This window comes from Leptonychotes weddellii, chromosome X (genome assembly GCF_054177405.1).
Source record: "Leptonychotes weddellii isolate Sample4059 chromosome X, ASM5417740v2, whole genome shotgun sequence".
Classification (NCBI taxonomy): Eukaryota; Metazoa; Chordata; class Mammalia; order Carnivora; family Phocidae; genus Leptonychotes; species Leptonychotes weddellii.
In genome coordinates, this window is record NC_138385.1 from 83251873 (window position 1) to 83267805 (window position 15933).

General features: G+C 43.2%; 1 long non-coding RNA gene across 1 annotated transcript in view; it reads right to left on the minus strand.

Moving 5' to 3' along the window:
* Window positions 1-538: 538 nt before the first annotated feature.
* The window catches only part of LOC145717983 (uncharacterized), a 101563-nt gene continuing 86168 nt past the window's right edge, over window positions 539-15933 (minus strand). The window contains exon 5 of the long non-coding RNA XR_014141505.1: window positions 539-3592. This is a non-coding gene — a long non-coding RNA (uncharacterized LOC145717983). The remainder of the gene's footprint in view (window positions 3593-15933) is intronic.

Consider the following 15933-nt stretch of genomic DNA (forward strand, 5'->3'; position numbering starts at 1 on the left):
CCCTGTGCCTACTCGGTGATCTTCCCCTGTTGTTTATCCCCTTGTCTTGTAGCACTCCTTTCCCTTTTCCAACCACATCATCATGAAAACATGGCCATCACATATTTACGATGTTTCATATTAAAAAGCAAAACAAGGGAGCCTGGGTGGTTCAGTTGGTTAAGCGACTGCCTTCGGCTCAAGTCCCCGCATCAGGCTCCCTGCTCAGCGGGGAGTCTGTCTCTCCCTCTGCCCCTCCCCCCTCTCGTGCTCTCTCTTTCTCTCTCTCTTGCTCTCTCCCTCGCTCTCTCAAATAAATAAATAAATAAATCTAAAAAAAGGGCAAAACAAAACAACAGCCTTTTCCTTGTTTAATTTTTATTTAAATTCAAGTTAGTTAATATATAGTGTAGTATTGGTTTCTGGGGTAGAATTTAGTGATTCATCACTTGCATACAATACCCTGTGCTCATCCCAACAAGCTCTCTCCTTAACGCCCATCACGGTTACCCCATCCCCTGCCCACCTCCCCTGCAGCAACCCTCAGTTTGTTCTCTATCATGAAGAGTCTGTTATGGTTCGCCTCCCTCTCGGTTTTTATCTTATTTTATTTTTCCTTCCCTTCCAACAACAGTCTTTTCTTGACCACATATTCCCCCTCAGCTAAGCAAAACTCCCCAAAGGAGGCATTTCTTACTTGATTCTGTTTTCTTAATCTCTCATTCCCCCGCCAACAGGTCCCAGTTATGGTTTCTTCCCCACCTCTCTGCTGAAACCTCTCCTGTCATGCTTGCTTATGACCTCCATCTTGTTAAATCCAAAGGTCAATTCTCAAGTAACTTTTAACATAGTTTGTCTCTCTCTTGTCTTTCAGCTTTTTATTTTATTTTTTTAAAGATATATTTTACTTATTTTAGAGAGAGAGTGTGTGTGAGCATGAGTGGGGGAGAGAGAGAGAATCTCAAACAGACTCCCCACTGAGCATGGAGCCCGACACTGGGCTCGATCCCACGACCCTGAGATCATGACCTGAGCCAAAATCAGGAATTGGACACTTAATGGACTGAGCCACCCAGGTGCCCCTGTTCTTTTCTTTGTCTAGAATTTCGCTCCCACAACTTTTATTTAAATTGAGATATGAGTGCCATTTAACATTATATAGGTTTCTGGTGTATAACATAATGATTTGATATTTGTATATATTGAGAAATGATCACCACAATAAGCCTAGCTAACATCCTTCACCACACAGAGTTAGAGAATTTTTTGTGTGTGCTGAGAACTTTTAAGAGGTACTCTCTTAGCAACTTTCAAATATAGAGTGTTCTTAACTATAGTCGCCATGCTGTACATTACATTCTCGTGTCGTGCCTTATCTTATAACCACAAGTTTGTACCTTTCTGACCAGTTTCACCCACCCTCCTTTTTTAAATAGCAGCTGAAACAAGATGTAAATCTATATCTCTCTCATCCAACAGTTCAAAGGTACAAAGGCCAAGCCTTCCAAAAGATATGGCTTCCGTCTCTCCATCCAAGGCAGCTGCCCCAGCTCTCCCACCTCTCAGGCAGCTATCTTCCCCACCATTTCTGCCCACAGAAACCAAGTTCTTTTGCAAAGCCCACCCACTCTAGTAAGTTGTCCTAGCCCGGAAGTCAGAATTCATCTGTCCAATCCCTGTTTCTTCATTCGTTGATTTTTTTTTTTTTTTTTTTTTGAAAGATGAAGGTTTCTTCATGTATTGGACAAGGCTGGAAAGAAGAGGACTATGGGGTGACAGGCACATCTGCCTGAGGAGGTGCCAGGAGCTGGCATCCACCAGGCCCTTCCTCTGCCAGGAGGCCTCTCTGGAAGGAGCAGACAGCTCACAGAAGCCCTGGATGCCCTCTGTGCCCATCACAGAAAAGTCAGAACTGTCCCTTTCTTGCCCACCTGCCTGGGCTCCAGGGGGAAGAAGCGGATACTTACCCGATTCGGGCCCAGGTTCAGCCCCTGGGTGAGGATCTCCAAGATCCGGGCGCTGTGGCCGATCTTCTCCGCCGTGCCCACCCCACGGATGCAGGAGACCTCGGGCAGTTGTGCGCAGGGCCCGGTGGAGCGGCCAAGGCCAGAGCTGGTCGCACGTCACGTTCCCGACGTGCTCAGGTTTGCGGCGAGGGCTGCGGTGGCCGCGCAGAGCCGCTTCTCCAGTCCCGCGGGCGCAAGGCCCGCGAGCAGGTGCGCGTCTGGCCCGACGCCAGGCCCGTCTGGTGGGCAGGAACTGCAGCGGCCGCAGCAGCGGGGAAAAGGGCCGTGCGTTTGTTCTTCGATTCTAACATCTTCTGTCGCATATTATAGTTGTGCGTTGCTCACTGCCTGCTATTTTGTGAGTCTGGAGAGGGCAGAGCCCATGTCCTGTCCATCTCTGCGTCGTCTGCATCAGCGGCCTGGCTCCCTGCACAGAACAGGTGACTGTAAACGTCGGCCGCCTTGAACTGTGACAGCTGAATAAATGTCAAAGCTGCGGTTAAAAGCTATAGATTCTCTCTTCCTGTCTCCAGGTCTAATCAGATAATGTTCCCGGGTTTTACCCAACTTTGAAAAAGTTACTTTCAAGGTCAGGAAAGAGGGAATATTCTGCCCGTTTTCTTTTATGAGCAGACACAAAGATTAGGTTTGCTTTTTTTTCCTTTTTAGTTCTCCTAACATTGAGCTGATTGATGGAAGGTAGAGAAAAGTAATAAACCTTTATTCACAGAACTACAAAACCCTCTCCAGCTGCCACCCCCTTCCCTCTCTGGAGATAGATGGGGCCCCTGCTGTTAGGAAATATACAGCAGAGGGGGGAGTTTTCCAGGAATCCCTCTGCTACTCATCTACATCTTGACTACTTCTTGATAAAGATATCACCCTCTAGACAGAAGCTGTCATCAAGACAAGCAGGCCACATACACATTTAACTGTTTGGTTTCTTAAAAAGAAGAGCAGCTTCACCATGAAAAACGGCTCCTTTTTCCAGCATTAGCGAGGAAGCATACTGGGTCACCAGGAGCAATTTCAGAAATCAATTGATCATAATGTCCCACGCCGCAGCGCTCTCCTGTTCTTTCTTTCAGTGAGTGACAAGTGGCCGGGGCCCAGCTGGCCGAGGAGGTAAAACCAGTGGGGATGATGTGGCCCCACGTGGACGTCTGGTCATCCCGCAGCCTAGCTCAGGCTCGTTCACATGGTGGTCTCCGGGCTCGGCGTGCAGCCACCCGCTGAGTCCCAGCACACGGGCTTTCAAGCCTCTGCTTGGGTCAGGGTCCTGGGACACCAAGCCAGCCCAGATGGAGCAGATGGAGAAATAAAGGGAACCTCTAAATGGGAGGACCGACAAGGCCACGTTGAGCAGGGGCGCGCACACCCAGACGGGAAGGATCTGTGACTGTTTTTGCGATATACCGCAGGCCCCAGCCTCCACGACACTCGCCTGCCTGAATTCCCTCTTCTCTGTCGCTCTCCCAGAAGGTAACAGCAGAAAAGCATGTGACCGAAAAAAGGAAGTGGTACCAACTGCCTTTCCTGGAGCCCTTTCCCCTTGGCCCATCTTGGGTTTGCTGCATGCCACCTTGGAAGGCAGTCAAAGCAAACACCTGGAAAGAAGAGAGAAAGAACATGCTGTGAGGACAAAGGCTCCATGCAGGTCTACTGGTCTGGAGGTGGAATGGGGGAGGGAGGGCAGCGGGTTTCCTGGGAAGTGAACTGTTTGATGGGTGGATGAGAAAGGAAACATGGCAGGAGGCAGGAGGGGGTGGAGCTAAGAGAGGTTCCCGCTGCACTTTGGCTCCTTCCTCCCTCCATCCGCCAGCTCAACAGTGGCTCAGAAATTCCGAGGCCATGCTTCCTGGAAAAGTGGGCAGCGTGGCTTAAAAAGTAGATGATTGCACACAAAAACTCCATTTACAAAGACGAGTTTTAAGATTTTACATTTAACCTTTTCTTTTGAGGTTGTTTCAAGGAACAGAAAAATCGCAAGAATCTGAATCATACAGAGAACAGGTGACCCTTTATCCAGAGTCACTTACTGTTAACATCTTGCCTCTTTTGCTTTATCATTTATGCTCTCATTTTCTCTGTCTCTGTGTGTGTGTGTGTGTCTCTTTCTCCACTACTCTGAACTAATTTAACGTATATGCATATATAAAGATCTTCCTTGACTTAAAATGGGCTTACCTCTCGATAAACCCGTTGTAAGCTTAGAATATCATAAGTCAAGGGGCGCCTGGGTGGCTCAGTCGGTTAAGCGTCTGCCTTCGGCTGAGGTCATGATCCCAAGGTCCCAGGATCAAGTCCCACAGCAGGCTCCCCACTCATCATTGGGGAGTCTGCTTCTCCCTCTGTTCCTCACCCTGCTTATGCTCTCTTTCTCTCTCTCTCTCATAAATAAATAAATAATTTTTAAAAAAATATCATAAGTCAAAACTGCATTTACCACACCTAACCTACCAAACATCACAGCTCAGCCTAGCCCACCTTAAACCTGCTCAGAACACTTACATTACTCTACAGTCGGGCAAAATCATGTCACACAAAGCTATTTCATAATAAAATGTTGAATATGCCGTGTAATATATTCAATTCTGAGCTGAAAGTGAAAAACAGAATGGTTGTAAGTGTGCCGGTCGCTGATCCTCGTGACTGCCAGGCTCTGCAGCCCGGCACCGCAGCAGAGTATCGTCCTGCGTGGTGCTAGCCTGGGAAAAGATCCAAACTCAAAATTCAAAGTAAAGTTCTGCTGAATGCATATCGCTTTTACACCATTTTAAAGTCAAAAAACCCTAAGTGGAACCATCATGCTTTGGGAACTGTCTATATATACATGTACTACAGTGCATGGGGGTGTATATATATATATATATATTTGAAACCATTCAAGGGTAAATTACATATATCGTGGCTCTCTATCTGAAATACCTCAGTATGTATTTTCTAAGTATAGATTCTCAAAGAGAATATCCTTTAAAATTCTGAGAACAAACACTGAGGAGGGGCCCCTCATCTAGCGGGTGGGAACCCCGAGCCGTGCACCACGGTGCTTGGCCAGGCAAAGCCCTCGCCCACAGGCTCTTGCCTCCAGCCACAGCAGTCCTCCCCTGTGCCCCTCTGTAAGTGCGACTCGGTCGCAAGAAAGGAGCAAGGCACAGAAAGAGACGGGGACGGCCAGGGCCTCTAGCCTCGAGAGGGGTGAAGAAAGAGCAAGACATTCATGATTGCTTCTGGGAAATCAAACAACTGGAGCCGAGGAGGGAGGAAGAAGACTTAAAGTTGCTTTTTTTTATTTCAAGCAGGCATGGGGAGGAAGGAAAGCACTATGCTGAAAGGGGACACACGGGCTTTTAGAAGACATGGACAGACATCCCCAAAACACCCTTTCTCTCCTTGCTTAATTTGCTCAGGACCGCCTTTCAGGGAAGTCTTGAGGGAGGCCCTAAACACCATGGGCATCTCAGTGGTACACATTGAAGCGATATGTCTTTTCTCCTAAAAACATTCTAGCTTCCTTTTCTTCATTTGGAATGATCATTTCCGCATCATTCTCCCAATGTGAGAAGGCGCAGGCTCCAGCTCGGGGGCTGTCGTCTGCAGCTTGCTGGCCTCTAGTGGCCGGGAAGGAACCTCCCAGCTCCTGGTCCTGCCTGGCTTCACTGTGACGAGACAGGCGCCTGGAGGCAGCGGTGGACGCTGTCTTCCTTACTAACCATGGGAAGGGCTTCCGGGGAATATTGGACAATCTGCTGCTTTACCCAAACCATTGTTTACCTGGATAAGAAACTTCCGTTGGCCCAGAGCAAATCATGGAGGCCGCATTTAGGCCCACTCTCAAGCCCCTTGTTTCTGGGATGTGGATAATGTTCTATGGATAAGGCTTTCCAATTTCTCTGATGAAAGACGCAGAAATAGATGGCAGGTGAGATATGTTTGGAGCAGACTCTCACAAGCCTGTGAAGAGGAAGATCAAGTGGAAATAACATATGTTTGTAGACTCTAAAGTACATACACGGGGCGGCTGGGTAGCTCAGTCGGTTAAGCATCTGCCTTCGGCTCAGGTCATGATCTCAGGGTCCTGGGACCGAGCCCCGCATCAGGCTCCCTGCTCAGCGGGAAGCCTGCTTCCCCCTCTCCCTCTGCCTGCCGCTCCCCCTGCTTGTGCTCTCTCTCTCTCCCCCCACCATCAAATAAATAAATAAATAAAATCCTTAAATATATACATATAAAGAAGTACATACATATCCAACATTATTTTTGGAAAAAAATCAGTGATCATGTGGCCTCCGTAAGGCTCTTGGATATTTGCAACTTCTCCAAGCTTCAGTTTGCTCATCTGGGAATAACAGTACACCCTGCAGGCATGTATTTGCCGAAATTATGTGAGTCAATAGGTCAATTGATCTTGATCTTTTACTGTGCAGAACTGACACTAGATATGTAATAAATTTAGCTATTATTATTTTATTGTATTATTATCATTATCATCATCGTTATCAAAGATATAGTCCCATCTTCAGTTTTACGACAGAACAGGAGAATCTCTGCCTAAATTGAAATTCTACTTCACAGTTGATAAAGGTCTTTGAAGTACATGTAGATCCCATTTAAGTAAGGCAGCGCCAAAAATTCCTCAGAGTTCTCCTCATGTAGATGGAACCATAGCTCTTCTAAGGGGAAAGATATATTTGAATGGCCCCTTGATATGAAGATACCATAGAAGGGACCTAAGTGGACTTTGAGGAGTCGACCGGATGGGTTGGCTTTAAAGCCCTCTCGGGCCTACAATTCCACATCACACGACTCTGTGACCTGCGTTATGGCCTGCAGTTGTATGAGCACAGGAAAACAGCAGAAGAGACCAGAGACATGTCACAGCACAGGCCCTGGGTCAGCCCTGCGCCACACACTGGAGGGGAACTGCATCCTTTCATCCTCGGACACGGGCACTCTGCTCCCTCCCAGCCACACAGGGATGCTCTCGGAATGGGACAGAGGCTGCCAGTGATGGCAATTTCCCTCCTAGTTCCATGTGCCAAGAATGCTTTCCAAGTGGACAAAAGATTGGCATCAAGCTGAAGTAAATCAAAATGGTAAGACTTTGCAGGATGGCCGGAAAAACGAAACAGACCTAAGTAAATAACTGATCTTAAAAACTAGCAAAGGTCGGGCGCCTGGGTGGCTCAGATGGTTAAGCGTCTGCCTTCGGCTCAGGTCATGATCCCGGAGTCCTGGGATCGAGTCCTGCATCGGGCTCCCCGCTCTGCGGGAAGTCTGCTTCTCCCTCTGCCTCTCTCTCTCTCTCTCTCATGAATAAGTAAATAAAATCTTTAAAAAAAAAAAAAACTAGCAAAGGTGATTTAGATGTCAGTCTGATTTTTTGCATGATATAAATAATATCAATTCTTAGTATTTTGGCAGAAAATAATGCAAATAATATCACATAATTTGTCAGTTCTATCTGACAGCAGTAGAGTTAGTAGAACTCTGTGATTAGTGTGCACAGGAAGAAACCATATATGTTCGTATTGGGACGTAGAACCTACATATACTCAGTTCTTCAATATAGAAGGGCAAAATAACAAGTTGGTGAATTAACTGTAGTAAATAATAATAATGAGCCAGAAACTGTTAAGAAAAATTCGCCATTATAAATCAGCCATAGCTTGACATGTAAGATATTTATAGTTTGGAATTACATGGCAAAAATATAATAATATCAAAATAGCTCCTGTTTGTTGAGCACTTAATTGAATACCAGATGCTATGCAAAGTGATTTTCATACATTACCTCATTTAATTCTTTTTTTATTTTTTTAAGATTTTATTTATTTATTTGAGAGAGAGACAGAGACAGAGACAGAGAGAGAGCATGAGTGGATAGAGGGGCAGAGGGAGAGGGAGAAGCAGGCTCCCTGCGAGCCCAACACATGGCTCGATCCCAGGACCCCGGGATCATGACCTGAGCCGAAGGCAGACACTTAACAACTGAGCCACCCAGGTGCCCCTATCTCATTTAATTCTTGAGACAGATAGTGTATTATCCCATTTTACAGATGAATCCACAGTTCTTATAGAACTTTTTTCTTCTCCTTCATATAATTTGCCACAATTTATAATTACACATTTATTTCCTTGGGTATTTGATTGATGTCAAACATGCAATTACAATGTATGCTTCTTGAGTACAGCAACTATCACCTTTTTGCTAAGCTTTCCTTAGCAAAGTGCTCAGCACATAGCAATAAATATTTGCTAACTAAAGGAATGAATCTCATAGAGTTATGAAATTTGCCCATGGTCACTCAGCTTTGGGAAGCCCTGTTTTAGGAACTGTTAACTTTTGGATATACTGCATATACTATATTTGTTTTAAATTTATGAAAATATGGAGTTGAGACAGCCATCTTAAAACCATAAAAAGTCAGAAGTGATATCAGCCACATGGCTGAATAAGAGGTCCCTCATTCATATCCCCATTTTAACAGCAATTTGGAATCTATCCATGGGCAAAAGCCACTTTGTGGGAGCTGTGTGATTGAGCACTGTAAGCCAAGGAACTTGGGAAAAGTATCACCCATCCATGCATCAGGTAATGAGTAGACAGAACTTGGTCTCAGCTGTAGACCCTGCAGTGGCCCATGAACTGGTTCCAGCCCTCTTGGCCTTGGTCCAAAGCCCTTGGAGAACACAGTCTTAGATAATCACCCATGGACAAAAGAGCCTTCGTGCAAGTCCAGGTTTCCAGCGGACAAGTTCCAGCACACTGTTGGAGAAAAAAAATTATGAGTTTGGACACATTGGAGAGGGTAAGAGGAATAGCTGGACTTTACCCGTGTCACCCCTTTCCCAGGTGGCACAGCTCAGTGCCAAGGAGAGCTTCCCAGTCCATGATTCCTCCCACGGGGAGTGTATGAATGAGTACTCATCTTCCCCAACTGTGCAGGATGCTGCCAAAGAGAACTATTTCTCTCACCCCATCTAGAGTACTGAATTGTGAGCTGCATGACTGGGGGGTGGAAAGAGACTGGGAACAGCAGACAGAACACTCAGAGGGCATTAAAGGATACAGATCCTAATAACTGCATCAGGGATTCCATGTACAGCTCAGAACACCTCACCCACAGATCCCTGCAATGGGCCCTGTGCTCCATGCCTCACCCACATGCACCGTCACCCTGTGACCAGCTCCCTCTGCATGCTCTTGATCAGCTAAAGTAAGCTTTGGCAGATGGCTAGCGAGCATGTGCAGAAAGCCTGCCTAAATCTGTGGGCAGGGAGAGACCACAAACCTGAGCTTTAGCTCTGCCTTTGGGAAAGCAAAAGGAAGGCTGTCAGCACACAAGCCTGGTACTTTGCAAGATCAATAGAAGGCATCCGAGCTTAAGAATTCTGCCAAAACAAGAAGCCTGTGGTAGGGAAGAAAGGAAAGAAGGCTGTTGGTGTGAAGAAGCAGAAGAAACCTGTGGTGGGGAAAAAGGCTGCAGCTACCAAGAAACCAGCAGCTGACAAGAAGCCTGCAGAAAAGAAACCCACTGCAGAGAAGCCTACTGCCTAAAAACTTAGGTTTATTCTATAAAAGTCAAATCATTTTGGACAGCTAATTTTGAATAAAGACCTGATCAAAGCCAGTGAAAATAAATAAATAAATAAATAAATAAATAAATAAATAAAATAAAATAAATTTAAAAAAAAGAATTCTGCCAAAAGAGGGAGTAAGAAACATGGAGCAGGTATATCCATAGAAGGTCTGGGAAAGCCTTAGAATCCCTATCAGGGCTGACAGAAGGTATTTATCTCCTAAAGGCAGTTAGTAAAGACTAGAGGAGGTGACGGTTACTTCCAATGGGAAGACAGTGATGCAAGACTTCAAAGAACATGAAAAATCAGGGAAACATGACACCACCAAAGGATCACAATAACCTTCCAGTAACCAACCCCAAAGACATGGAGATCTGTGCTTTACCTGATAAAGAATCAAAATCAATTAATAAGATGGCATTGGTAAATCCGTACTTATCAATAATTGCTCTAAAGGTAAATGAATCAAATTATCCAATCAAAAGGTAGAGAGTGACTGGATGGATAAAGAAAACAATAAGACACAACTATAGGGCGCCTGGGTGGCTCAGTCGGTTGAGCGACTGCCTTCGGCTCAGGTCATGATCCCAGGGTCCTGGGATCGAGTCCCACATCGGGCTCCCTGCTCTGCGGGGAGCCTGCTTCTCCCTCTCCCACTCCCCCTGCTTGTGTTCACTCTCTCGCTGTGTCTCTCTCTGTCAAATAAATAAATAAAATCTTTAAAAAAAAAAAAAAAAAGACACAACTATATACTGCCTACAAGAGAGTCCATTCAGCTTTATGGATACATGTGAGTTCAAAGTGAGGATGGGAAAAGATATTCTGTGCAAGTGGAAACCAAAAGAGAGCATGGGTAGCAGTACTTATATCAAACAAAATAGACTTTAAGCCAAAAATGGTAACAAGAGACAAAGAAAGTCATACTATAATGATAAAGGAGTCAATTCATCAAGAGGATATAATAATCATAAGTATATATGAACACAGCATCAGGGCACCTAAATATATTAAGCAAATACAAACAGATCTACATGGAGAAATAGACAACAATACAATCATAGTAGGAGATTTCAACACCCCACTTTCAACAATGAATAGATCATCCAGACAGAAAATCAATAAACATTGCAATTGAACTATACTTTAGACCAAAATGACCTAAAACACATATGCAGAATATTCCACCCCACAGCAGCAGAATACACATTCTTCTCAAGTGCACATGGAACATCCTCCAAGATATATCATAGGCGGACCATAGAACAAGTCTTCACAAATTTAAGAAGATTAAAATCATACCAAGTATCTTTTCTGAACACAATGGTATGAAACCAGAAATCAGTACGAAGTAGAAAACTGAAAAATTCACAGATATGTGGATATTAAAACATAGTCCTGAACAAACAACAAGTCAAAGAAGAAATCAAAAGGGAAATTTAAAAAAATCTTGAAACAAATGAAAATGGAAATACAACATACCAAAACTTATGTGATGCAGCAAAAGCAGTTCTAGGAGGGAATTTTATAGGGACACCTAGCTGGCTCAGTCAGTGGAGCATACAACTCTTGATCTTGGGGTTGGAAGTTCGAGCCCCGTTTTGGGTGTAGAGATTACTTAAAAATAAAATATTTTTTAAAAAGAGGGAATTTATTAATGATAAATGCCTACCTTAAGAGACAACAAAGATCTCAAGCAAACAACCTAAGTACACCTCAAGAAATAGAAAAAAGAGCAAACTAAGCCCAAAGTTAGCAGAAGGAAGGAAATAACAAAGATCAGACCAGAAACAAATGAAATGGAGACCAGAAAGACAATAGAAAAGATCAACTAGACTAAGAAAAAAAAGAGAGAAGATACAAATAAATAACATCAAGAGTGAAAAAAAGATATTACAACTGATACCACAGAAATACAGAAGGCTCATAAGAGACTCTTATGAGGGCGCCTGGGTGGCTCAGTTGGTTGGGCGACTGCCTTCGGCTCAGGTCATGATCCTGGAGTCCCTGGATCGAGTCCCGCATCGGGCTCCCTGCTCAGTGGGGAGTCTGCTTCTCCCTCTGACCCTCCCCCCTCTCATGTGCTCTCTATCTCATTCTCTCTCTCAAATAAATAAATAAAATCTTCAAAAAAAAAGTTATAAAAAAAAAGAGACTCTTATGAATAATTACATGCCACCCAAGTAAATAACCAAGAAGAAATGGATAAATTCCTAGGAACAGACAACTTATCAAGACTGAATCATGACTAAATAGAAAACCTAAACAGAGCAATAATGAGTAAGGAAGTTGATTCAATAACCAAAAATCTCCCAACAAAGAAAAGCCCAGGATCAACTGGTTTTGCTAGGGAATTATACCAAACATTTAAAGAGTGAACGCCAATCCTTCTCAAACTCTTCCAAAAAACTGAAGAGGAATTTACAACCCCAAACTCATTTTGCAAGACCAGCACTACCCTGATGCCAAAGCCAGATAAGGACACTGCAAGACAAAACTATAGACCAATATCTGATAAATATAGATGCAAAAAATGCAAAATATTAGGAAACCAAATTCAACAGCATATTAAAAGGATCACTCACCATGACCAAGTGGAATTCATCCCTGGGATGCAAGGATGGTTCAACGTATGCAAACCAATCCACGTGATACACCACATTAATAAAGTAAAAGTTAAAAATAAACTACACCAGAATTAAAATGAAAACTTAATAAACAATAAAAAGAAAAGAAAAAACCACACCATAATCTCAATATATGCAGAAAAGGCATTTAACAAAACCCAAGTCCTTTTATGATAAAAAAAAAAATACTTAACATATTAAGTACAGAAGGAAGTAGCTCAATATAGTAAAGGCAGCCCACAGCTAACATCACACTTAATGGAGAAAGATTGAAAATTCTTTTTCTAAAATCAGGAACAATATGGGCACCTGGGTGGCTCATTCGTTAAGCGTCTGCCTTCGGCTCAGGTCATGATCCCAGGGTCCTGGGATCGAGTCCCACATCGGGCTCCCTGCTCCACGGGAAGCCTGCTTCTCCCTCTCCCACTCCCCCGGCTTGTGTTCCTGCTCTCACTATGTCTCTCTCTGTCAAATAAATAAATAAAATCTTTAAAAAATAAAAATAAAAAATAAAATAAAATAAAATCAGGAACAATATAAGAGTACTCACTCTTACCTCTCTTCAACACATTACTGGAAGCCCTAGCCAGAGAGATTAAGCAAGAAGAAATAAAAGGCATCCAAAAATATAAATAAATAAAAGGCATCCAAATCAGAAAGAAAGAAGTAAAAAATGTCTGTGTTTGCAAATGATATGAATTTATATATAGAAAATCCTTAAGACTCTACCCCAAAAAAAAACCCTGTTAGAACTAATGAACTAATTCAGGATACTAAATCAACACACAGAAATCAGTTACACTTCAGTACATGAACAGCATAATAGCTGAAAAAGAAATAACACAATCTCATTCATAATAACATCAACAACAATAAAAATACTCAGGAATAAATTTAACCAAGGAGGTGAAAGATTTGTACTCTGAAAATTAAGACTTTGATGAAAGAAACTGAAGAAGAAACAAATAAAAGGAAAGATATCCTGTGTTCATGAACTGGAAAAATTAATATTGTTAAAATGTCCATATTACCCCAAAACATGTATACCTTCAAGGCCGTATCTATCAAAATTGCAGTAACATTTTTCACAGAAATAGAAAAAGCAATTCTAAAATTCATTTGGAACTCCAAAAGATCCTGAATAGCCAAAACAATCCCAAGAAAGAAAGATAAAGTTAGAGGCACCACACTTCCTGATTTAAAACTACATTACAAAACTATAATTATCAAAACAATATGGTACTGGCATAAAAACAGACACATAAACCAATGAAACAGAATCAAGAGTCCAGAAATCAACCCAAGTATATATGGTCACTGACATTTGAAAAGGGAACCAAGAACACCCAATGGAGAAAGGATAGTCTCTTCAATAAGTGGTGTTGGGGAAAATGGATAATCACACAGAAAGAATGAAATTGGACCCTTATTTTACACCACCCACAAAAGTTAACTCAAAACTGATTGAACACTTAAACTTAAGACTTGAAACCGTAAAACTCCTAGAAGAAAAAATAGGGGAAAATCTCATTGACAATGGTCTTGGCAACAGTATTCTGGACATGACACCAAAGCAAAAATAAATAAGTAGGACTATAATCAACAACATGAGAGGGCAACCTACAGAATGGGCGAAAATATTTGCAAACCACATATCTGATAAAGGGTTAATATCAAATACATAAGGAATTCATACAACTCAAAAGCAAAAAAACAAACAATCCAATTTAAAACTGGACAGAGGAACTGAATAGACATTTTTCCAAAGAAGAGATACAAATGGCCAACAGATACATGAGAAGATACTCAACATCACTCATCATTGGGGAGATGCAAATCAAAACCACCATGAGATTATCACCTCACGCCTGTTAGAATGGCAATTATAAAAAAGACAAGAGATAACAAGTGTTGGCAAGGATGCAGAAAAAAGGGAACTCTTGTGCGCCACTGATAGAAATGCAAATTGATGCAGCCACCATGGAAAACGATATGGAGGTTCCTCAAAAAATTAAAAATAGAATTACCATATGATCTAGCAATCACTCTTTTGAGTATACATCCAAGGGAAATAAAATCAGGGTCTCAAAGAGAGATCTGCACTCCCATGTTCACTGCAGTATTATTTACAATAGCTAAGATATGTAAACAACCTAACTGTCCTACAAATGAATGGATAAAGCAGATGTCGCATACATATACAACGGGTTATTAGTGAGTCATGAGACTGAAGCAAATTCTCCCATTTGCAACAACACGGATGGATCTTCAGGGCATTATGCTAAGTGAAATAAGTCAGACAAAGAATAGACTGTATGCGATCACTTATATGTGAAATCTGAAAAAGTCGTCCTCATAAAAGCAGAGAGTGGAATGGTGGTTCACCAGGGGCTGGGTTGGGGCGGGGGTGGTGGAGATGTCAGTCAAACGTTCAAACTTTCAATTATAAGGTGAGTAAGTTCTGAAGATCTAATGTACAGCACGATGACTACGTTAACAATTGTATCATATATTTAAAAGTTGCTGAGAATAAATCTTCAATGTTCTCACTACAAAAAGGAAATGATAATTATGTGGGGTGAGCTAACCCTGCTGTGGTAATCATTTCATAATATATAAGTCTATCAAATCATCACGTTGTATGCCTTAAACTTACACAATGCTGTATGTATGTCAATTATATCTCAATAACGCCGGAATAAAAACTGTAAGGGGTCAAACAGAAGGAAAAGCTCAAATGATTATAGAGCTGCTGGCTCCAAAGTCCTTGAATTGCTGGATAAATGCAAGCAACCACCTACGTTCAAACTTTCTGTTTTGGGGGGTAAAAATGAGCCCTGTTTTTATGGAAGCTGTTTTAAGGCAGGTTTGATGCTACTTGCAGCTTAAAGTACTCATGATGGACTCCCCTGCCCACATGAGAGCCGCCGATGTTGTTCAGCTGCTCACATGGACAGCTTTGAACAGCTACACCATAGAGGTCCTCTGTGGTCCGGAAAAACAGTCTGTTTCACAGGGCAGTTGAGGAACTCGAGGGCTCTTGGCTCTTTGTGCTTCTAAGATCGGGAGGAAGGCAGGGACAGGGAGAGTTTAGAGCAAAGTTTCAGACTCCGCTCTAAAGACTGTGAGACTTGGGACTCCCAGGTCTATTCTAAAATCTCTTAATGTGACACTAGATTGACAAAGTGTTTACTCAATGCAGAAGCCCTGAGGAGTGTGGAGAAAAAGCAGACTGAGGGAAGTAAACGTAAGGGGACCCAGAATATACCTGGAGGAACTGACCTTCAGGTTGACTGGCTTGACTGGCGTGGGTGCCAGTCAAGGGGTTGAGAGGAGGCCTGATGTCATGACGCAGGTCAGCAGCAGGAAGGGGAGCGCGCGGTTGGCCAGGCGAGCAGGTTTCCCAGGGCACCTGAGACCCGAAGAGCCTTCCTACCCCTCTGCCCATGCGAGGCGTAGCTCCACGCATATGCACGTGGCCTGAAGGACTGACGGCCCCTGGGACTGTTAGAGATTCTCAGAGAGATCTGGGACCCAAAAAGTGGTGGACACTCCCTCCTGATCCGATCAACCTGAGGAACTTCAGAATGCAGCTGGACAGTCATTTCAGCCACACGGTAATGCTGCACGTTTTCTAACACGTGGACCCAACAGCAGTCACAGATGAGTGTCACTCTTTGGTGCACATGAAGTTTTGGATTCCTACCTGCTACTATACTCGTGTCACTTGAACTTCGGATGTG